Here is a 9,287-nt window from a genome sequence, read left to right on the forward strand (position 1 = left end):
CCCTGCGCCCGAAGGGGACGTGGAGGGTCGGATGAACCCCTTCTGAAGATTCTCATGAATATATGAGCGCATAGTCTTGGATTCCTCCCTGGAGAGAGTGTATAGTCGGCCTCTGGGCAGAATCTTGCCAGGAAGCAGATCAATAGGACAGTCAAAGGGACGGTGCGGGGGCAATGATTCCGCTTCCTGTGAAATTGAAGACGTCCGTGAAGTCTTGGAGGGGCATAATCGAACGTGAACGCCGATTTGTAAGGACATCCATCTCTGAGAACGGGTCCGTGAAGGGGCGGGCCGAACCGTATTTTCGAAAAAGATGGACGTCTATCTTTAGTTTCAAAAATACGGTTTGTGCCAGGCAAATGCATCGGATGTGGGCGTTGTTTGAGCTGGGCGTTTTCGTTTTTCAGCGATAATCGAAACTGAAGCGGATCAGCTCAAAAACGACCAAATCCAAGGCTTTGGGTCGTGGGAGGGGCCAGGATTCATAGTGCACTGGTCCCCCTCACATGCCAGGACACCAACCGGGCACTTTTAAAAAATAGAAAAAAACATTAAATATTAAATTACCTCCCAGGTGCTTAGCTCCCTTCCCTTGGGTGCTGAGCCCCCCAAATCCCCCCCAAAACCCACTCCCCACAAATCAACACCATTACCATAGCACTTAATGGTGAAGGGGGCACCTACATGTGGGTACAGTGGGTTTGGGGGGGGGTTACAGGGCTCCCATTTACCACCAGGTAACAGGTAGGGGGGGATGGGCCTGGGTCCACCTGCCTGAAGTCCATTGCACCCACTAAAAACTGCTCCAGGGACCTGCATACTGCTGTCATGGAGGTGGGGATGACATTTGAAGCTGGCATACAGGCTGGAAAAAAAAGTTTTTTTAAGTTTTTTTTTTTTTTGGTGGGAGGGGGTTAGTGACCACTGGGGGAGTCAGGGGAGATCATCCCCGATTCCCTCCGGTGGTCATCTGGTCATTTACGGCATTTTTTTGGGACCTGTTCGTGATAAAAAAGGGTCCAAAAAAAGTGACCTAAATTCTCGCTAAAAATGCCTTTCTTTTTTCCATTATCGGCCGAGCGCGCCCATCTCTGTTTGGCCAATAACCACGCCCCAGTCCCGCCTTCGACACACCCCCGCCAACTTTATTCGTTCCCGCGACAGAGTGCAGTTGAAGACGCCCAAAATTGGCTTTCGATTATACCGATTTGAGCACCCATGCAAGAAAGACGCCCATCTCCCGATTTGGGTCGAAATATGGGCGTCTTTCACTTTCGAAAATAAGCTGGTTGGTATTCTCTGGGTAAAGAGGCTTCACAGGGGTGGAGAACTCCGGGGAGACTGAAATGACCTTTACAGGAGGTTCAACCGACGAGAGACACATGTGAAAGCATCGGGCTCCCCAACTACTGATCTCACCGTTGACCCAATCGATGCTAGGAGCATGGAGGCGCAACCAAGGCAGGCCCAGAACAACTGGATGAATAGCTTGGGGAAGAATTAAGAGTTGAATCTCTTCTTGATGCAAGACCCCGATTTGCATCTGCAAGGGTAGCGTGACCTGAGTGATGGGTTGAGGTAGGGTCGATCCCTGAATGGAGGTGACCTGCAGGCATCTACAAGGCACAGCAGGTCTCCCCAAATGCTCAAGGAGCCTAGCATTGATGAAATTCCCTCCCACTCCCGAGTCCAGCAGGGCCATGGTATTGATACAGAAGTTTTGCCATCGCAGAGTGATGGGGATGGAAATCAGATTGTCTGGGAGGGGCGAGGAACGACCCAAGGCCACCCCTCTCACAGGGCCTTGGGTTCTGGCATTTCCTGGCTTGTTCAGACAGGAGTTTACGAAATGCCCAGGTTGTCCACAGTATAAACAGAGTCGATTGGTACGACGATGGGACCTTTCGGTTTCAGAAAGGTGCTGTCGCCCAATCAGGGGTTCCTCGAGGGCGCCTGCTAGAGAACTCGTGGCTCCTCTAGGGGACGTAGGCCGCATCGGCCGAGGGGCAGGTCTTAGAGAAGGACGTTGAGCAGTCCGCTCCTGAGCTCTTTCCTGAAAGCGGACGTCAATGTGGACACAGAGGGTGATTAGGGCATCCAAGGTATTCGGGAGGTCCCGGCCAGCTAACTGGTCCTTGACCCATCCATTCAAACCTTGCCAGAAGATGGCTGTGAGTGCTTCTTGATTCCAGCGCACCTCCACATCTAGAGTCCAAAAACGAACTGCATTTGATCCAACAGAGCTGTTGCCCTGTTGAATTTGCAGCAGATCCGCTGCGGCCGAGGATGGCCACCCTGGCACATAAAATATCATCCTGAAACGGCAGAGGAACTCCCCTAGATCTGTAACAATCGGGTCCCATTGCTCCCAGAGCGGAGAGGCCCAGGGCAGGGCCAGTCCAGAGAGTAGGGAGATAATATATGTGATCTTAAGGCTCTCAGACGGGAAAGACCCGGGTTGCATCTCAAAAAGCATCAGGCATTGATTCAAACATTCAACATGATGCGGGTACTGAAAAGAGTAAAACCATTCCTCCCACAGAAAACTTTCCGCAATCTAGTACAATCCACAGTACTCACCCATGCCGACTACTGCAACAGCATCTTCATCGGTTGCAAAGCCCAAATCATGAAAAAACTCCAAACCGCCCAAAACACAGCAGCCAGACTCATTTTTGGCAAATCGCGATTTGAAAATGCAACACCACTGCGTGAAAAACTTCACTGGCTCCCTATCAAGGAACGCATAAACTTCAAAGCCCACACAATGATCCACAAGATCCTCCATGGCAAATCTCCGAGCTACATGACCGACTTGATTGATCTACCAGCCAGGAACGGGTCCAAATCTTCTCGACCATATCTCAATCTCCATCTTCCCAATTGCAAAGGCCTCAAATACAAAACCTACTACGCATCCAACTTCTCCGTTATAGGCAGCAAACTATGGAACGCAATACCTCTATACATCCGAACAACCAATGAACATCTACCCTTTCGAAAGCTGCTGAAAACTTACCTCTTCAAATAAGCATACCCAAACAACCCAACTTAATTCTCGAACCTGATCCACACCACTAACACTACCCATTCTCCCCAATCCTCTCCCCCACATCTCTTCCTACTGTCCTACTCTCTATAACTGGGTTAGCTCCGTGATACTTTGCACCATACCTCGTAAGACGCACTGAACCTGCTATCGAGCGGGAAAGAGCAGGGTATCAAACATATAAACGGCGAGTGACCGTACTCACTCGCAAATGCGCAGTAGAGACCTTCTCTGCCCCGCCCCCACGTCAATACGTGATGACGGGGGGGGGGTGGAACACAGAGGGTCTGTACTGCGCATTGCTGAGGGAGGGACACCGCCGTCTAACGCTCCCCCCACCCGAGTCGCCGCCGCCACCCACCTTCTACCCGGTCGGGCCCTCGCTCCACTATTGAAACAGCGAGGGTCCGGGAACGCAGCACTGAGCTCTGCTGAGCTGCCGACATCACCCTTCCTTCTTCTTCTCTGCCTCTGTCCCGCCCTCGACGACGTTACGTCACACGAGGGCGGGACAGGCAGAGAAGAAGAAGGAAGGCCTTGCAAATCTCTTCCAAGGAGACGGACCCGGCCTCTGCCATCGAGGCCGCCTGAGCTCTAGTGGAGTGAGCCTTCAGCTGGATAGGCGGCACCTTCCCCGCGGCCACATAAGCCACTGCAATGGCTTCCTTGACCCATCTTGCCACTGTAGGCTTAGCAGCCTGCAGACCCTTACGAGGACCTGCAAACAGGACAAACAGATGATCCGACTTCCGGAAATCATTGGTCACTTCCAAGTATCTGATGATGACTCGTCTCACATCCAGATATTTGAGAGCAGAGTATTCCTCTGGGTAGTCCTCCCTACGAAAGGAAGGGAGACAGAGCTGCTGATTCACATGGAAGCGAGAAACAATCTTGGGCAGGAAGGAAGGCACTGTGCGAATAGTCACTCCTGCCTCAGTGAACTGCAGAAAAGGCTCTCGACATGAGAGTGCCTGGAGCTCGGAAACTCTTCTGGCTGAAGTGATAGCCACCAAAAAGACTGCTTTCAACGTCAGGTCTTTCAGAGATGCCCTCGACAGGGTTCAAAAGGCGGCTTCTGCAAGGCTCTTAGCACCAGGTTGAGATTCCACGCAGGCACCACTGAGTGCAGAGGAGGGCGCAGGTGATTAACCCCCTTGAGAAAACGCACCACATCTGGCTGCGAAGCCAGGGAAGCACCCTTCAGGCGGCCCCTGAAGCAAGTCAGAGCCGCTACCTGGATTTTAAGGGAACTGAGCGACAGGCCTTTCTCCAGACCTTCTTGCAGGAACGCCAGCACTGAAGAAATTGGAGCAGTGAAGGGAGAAAGTGAGCCTGCTTCCCACCACGCTGCAAAGGTACGCCAAACCCTGGCGTAAGCAGTAGAAGTAGAGCGCTTCCTCGCTCTCAGCATAGTGGCGATGACCTTGTCTGAGAAGCCCTTCTTCCTCAGACGCTGCTGCTCAATAGCCAGGCCGTAAGACCAAAGGGGGAGGGATCCTCCATCACCACGGGACCCTGATGCAACAGGCCCTGCTCCACTGGCAGCCGCAGAGGGTCATCCACTGATAGCCTTATCAAGTCCGCATACCAGGGACGTCTGGGCCAGTCCGGACCCACCAGGATTATTCAGCCCGGATGCTTTGCCACCCGGTCTAGTACCCTGCCCAACATGGGCCAGGGCGGGAACACATAGAGAAGCTCCTGTGTCGGCCACTGTTGGAGAAGAGCATCTACTCCCAGAGATCGAGGGTCCCGTCCTCTGCTGAAAAAGCGCGGCACTTGGCAATTGGCCGATGACACCATCAGATCTAGGCTCGGCTGGCCCCAGCGCTTCGTGATGTCCAAGAACGCCTGAGCCGATAACTGCCACTCTCCGGGATCCAAGGTATGGCGACTGAGAAAGTCCGCCTTGACATTCATGACTCCGGCAATGTGGGCCGCTGACAGCTGTTCCAGGTTCGCTTCCGCCCACTGGCATAGATTCACGGCTTCCTTGGCTAGAGGGGCGCTCTTGGTACCTCCCTGGCGGTTGACATAGGCCACAGCCGTGGCATTGTCCGACAGGACCCGTACTGGCTTCAACACCAGTACCGGGAGGAACTCCAAAAGCGCCAACCGAATGGCTCTGAGTTCCAGGAGGTTGATAGACCACTTTGCCTCTGCAGGAGACCAGAGCCCCTGCGCTGTCCTTCCCAAGCAGTGGGCTCCCCAGCCCATCAAAGAGGCGTCCGTCGTGACGACAATCCACTCCGGGGTCACAAGAGGCATCCCTGCAGACAACTTGTCTGTCTTCAGCCACCAGCTCAGCGCCTTGTGCACTGCTGGGTCCAAGGGAAGGCGCACAGCATAATCCTCCGACACCGGAGTCCAGCGCTGCAGCAGAGAGTGAAGTAGTGGTCTCATATGAGCCCTGGCCCAGGGCACTACTTCCATAGTGGCCGTCATAGAGCCCAACAGCTGCACATAGTCCCAAGCCCGAAGAGGAGAGGCTACTAGGAACTGGTCCACCTGAGCCTGAAGTTTGACAATCCGATTGTCCGGCAGGAACACTCTGCCCACTTGGGTGTCGAATCGAACTCCCAGATACTCCAGGGACTGAGTCGGGCGCAGCTGGCTTTTCTCCCAGTTGATGATCCACCCCAGGGAGCTCAAAAGAGCAATCACCCGGTCCACAGCTTTGCCGCACTCTGCATAAGAGGGGGCTCGGATCAACCAGTCGTCCAGATAAGGATGGACTTGTACTCCTTCCTTTCACAGGAAGGCCGCGATGACCACCATTACTTTGGAGAAGGTCCGCGGAGCAGTAGCCAACCCGAACGGGAGGGCTCTGAACTGGAAGTGTCGGCCCAGGACTGCAAAACGCAGAAAGCGTTGATGAGGAGGCCAGATGGGAATATGCAAGTACGCTTCCTTGATGTCCAAGGATGCCAGGAACTCCCCTGCCTTCACTGCCGCTATAACAGAGCGGAAAGTCTCCATGCGAAAGTGCCGAACTTTCAAGGCCCGATTGACCCCTTTGAGGTCGAGGATAGGCCATACAGAACCTCCTTTCTTTGGTACCACAAAGTAAATGGAGTAACGTCCCTTGCCAAGCTGATTTTCTGGCACCGGAACGACCGCACCCAGGCGGATCAGATTGTCCAAGATCTGCTGCACTGCCACAGCTTTGACCGGAGACTTGCAGGGAGAGAGTACAAACCCATCTCTTAAGGGTCGGCAGAACTCTAGCTTGTAGCCGTCTCTGATGACTTCCAGCACCCAAGCGTCTGAAGTTACCCTAGTCCACTCGCCCAGAAACGAGGACAGGCGTCCTCCAATCTGCACTGGGCCATGGACCAGGACCCCGTCATTGGGTACGAGACCCTGGGGGAGGTCCGGACGGCGGTCTCTGCGAAAGGAATGCTGCTTGGGGGAGAAGTTCCTCTTGAAGGAAGAGGGGGCAGAGGAGCCCGACTTGCCCGGGCGGTACCGACGGGCTTCCTGAAACCGTCCTTTGGAGATACCGGGGCGAGCACTGGCCCGAGCCCTGACCTCTGGTAACCTCTTGCCCTTAGACGTGCCGAGATCGGTCACAATTTTGTCCAGCTCGACCCCAAAGAGCAGCTTGCCTTTAAAAGGCAACTTAGCGAGTCACGTGATGGGCTGAGAGAAGAGGTCGTCGTCTTCTTCGCTCTCGGGCTCTCCCTTCCCCAGACCCTCCATAAACAGGCCTGATTCGCTAAGAAACAAGAACGCTTTAATAGGAGCAGATTTAAGACACATGGACTCTTACATAATTCGAGAAACTAGAGCGATGACCGGGAAAACAACGAAAAAAGAACCCGAGAAACAGCGAGGGCTCGGCGAAAACAAGATGGCGCCGAGCCCGGCAGCAGACTCAGTGCCGCGGTTCCACCAAGCTCAACTGGAACAACTCACAGAAGCGGTAAAGACCGCATTAGAGCCGCAACTAAAACAAATCTCCGAGCGGCTGGCAAGTGTGGAGACGCAGCTTGGCGAAACAACTAAGAGAACGGGTGAGCTTGAGGCACGAGTGTCGGAGGTAGAGGACGCAGCAGTAAAAGCGGCAGCGCCAATGCAAGAGATGCAAAAAGAATTGAAATTGCACGCCGCGAAGCTGGATGACCTCGAGAATAGATCCCGAAGGTCTAAGCTAAGGCTTATCGGCGTCCCGGAGTCGATACCGGACCGCTCCCTGACAGAACAATTAGAACGCTGGTTAAAATCGGAATTCGCCCTCTCTGACAGCATGGGGCCGCTCTGCCTCGAAAGGGCTCACAGATTGGGGAAAAGACTTAACAATGGAACTCGACCAAGAGCCGTGATTGTCAAGGTACATAATTTTGTGCACAAAGAAGAAATTCTACGGGGGGCGCGTTTAAAATGGGACTCCCTAAACTTGGATGGAGCCAGCATTAAAGTGTTCCAGGACTATTCCCAAGCTCTGCAGGAACGTAGGAAAGCTTTCACCCCAATCTGCAGGCAGCTTACAGAGAGGAACCAGCGGTTTTTGCTGCTTTACCCTGCGCAACTAAAAATTAACATGGAAGGCACCTGGAGAATTTTCAACTCTCCAGCAGAAGCTCAGGAAGCTCTCCAAAACCAGGATTGCAAAAACTCAGAACAGGGGTGAATTGATAGCACAATATTATGCTCCAGGAACTAGAACGCCCGGTTTACCAAAAGTTAAGTCCCAGTTGGACAGCAGAATGTTGGTTAAATAGCTAAGTAATAAACTGTAAGTAACGTATGAAGCAATTCACAGCGTTGTACTTTTACCACAGGGGGAGATGGCTATGTTTCAGTTGTGTTATTACTGTGTTTAACGGAATGTGGAGGGGGGATGGGGGAGGGAGGAAGTCCCACCATTGTTGACTCTGCACACCCGATCTAGGATAGGAGAGGGGAGTGCAAGGTTGGAGATAAGAGAGAGAGGAGGGGAAGGGAGGGAGGGTGGCAGGAGGGAAGGGAAGGGTGGTAAGAGAAATGGGGTAGAGGGAGGGGAAGCACCACGGAAAGATTTCTGGGATAACTCTGGAGAGCGGCAAAATGCTGGACTCAAAGAGGGGGAAAGGTCAATAGAATATGACGCAGGAGTTAATTGGTTAGACAGAAAGGGACACGGGTGGAGCTGGGCCCCGGAGTTCCGCATGTCAAGGAAATTTCACCGCTACATGACAACTGGGCATAGCAATGACTAAGAGTAACTCGGTCCGGTTCCTAACATGGAACGTGGGAGGTATATCCTCCCCAATTAAAAGAACAAAAATTTTAGCGGCCCTTAAAAAACACAGAGCGGACGTGGCCTGCTTACAGGAAACCCGCCTTACCGCAGAAGAACACCAAAAATTAAAGTGTGCATGGGTAGGGGAAGTACATGCGGCTCCGGCTGAGGGGAGAAGTAGAGGGGTGGCCATCTTGATTCGCAAGGGACTAGTGGCCAAATCAGAAGTCATAGAGAGAGATCCCCAGGGGAGATTCTTGATGGTTCACTTATGGCTTCAACACCGAGAATATATGATAGTGGCAATGTATGGGCCGAATCTATTTGACAAATCATTTTATGAGCGGGTGGTTCAGCGCTGTGCCTCCCGTAGAGATGTCCCTCTGCTTGTAATGGGAGATTTTAATCTTGTAGCAGATCCAACATTAGATTGCTCAACACTAGACGGGCTAGCAGGGGTGGAACAAGATCGAGAGCCCTCCCACAGTTCATGCAATCACTAAATTTGGTGGACGCGTGGCGGACCCTACACCCGGATTCGCGAGATTACACCCACTTGTCACGGGCACATGGTAGCTGGTCAAGGATAGATTATATCCTTGTAGACCAATGCTTGTTTCACAGGGTAGTAGACGCAGTGACTGGACCAGAAGAGGTGTCCGACCACGCGATGACATGGATAGACTTGATGGACCCAGAAACATCACGAAGGGGGGCGGGTTGGCGTTTCCCAGCATATTTAGCTGCGGATAAGGAATTCATACGATATATACAAGAAAGTTGGGAGGAGTATGTGAAGTTTAATGCAGCCCACAAAAATCAGCCATCCCTGTTCTGGCAAGCAGCTAAAGCAGTTTTAAGAGGGGCAATCATAGCCTACACAGCTAAGCGGGAGCGACGAATTACTGGGGCGATTACCAATCTAGAAAAAAGATTCCAAAAAGCAAAACGCAGGTATATTAGCAATCCTAACTCTTACTTTAAAGAACAAATGCAGTCAGCACGAATAGC

General features: G+C 52.6%; 1 protein-coding gene across 3 annotated transcripts in view; it reads right to left on the reverse strand.

The window, feature by feature from the left end:
* Nucleotides 1-9,287, reverse strand: part of LOC115463418 (oocyte zinc finger protein XlCOF6-like) — a 1,170,818-nt gene that overhangs the window by 707,383 nt on the left and 454,148 nt on the right. The gene's annotated exons all lie outside the window — the stretch shown is intronic.

Source organism: Microcaecilia unicolor, chromosome 1 (genome assembly GCF_901765095.1).
Source record: "Microcaecilia unicolor chromosome 1, aMicUni1.1, whole genome shotgun sequence".
Classification (NCBI taxonomy): Eukaryota; Metazoa; Chordata; class Amphibia; order Gymnophiona; family Siphonopidae; genus Microcaecilia; species Microcaecilia unicolor.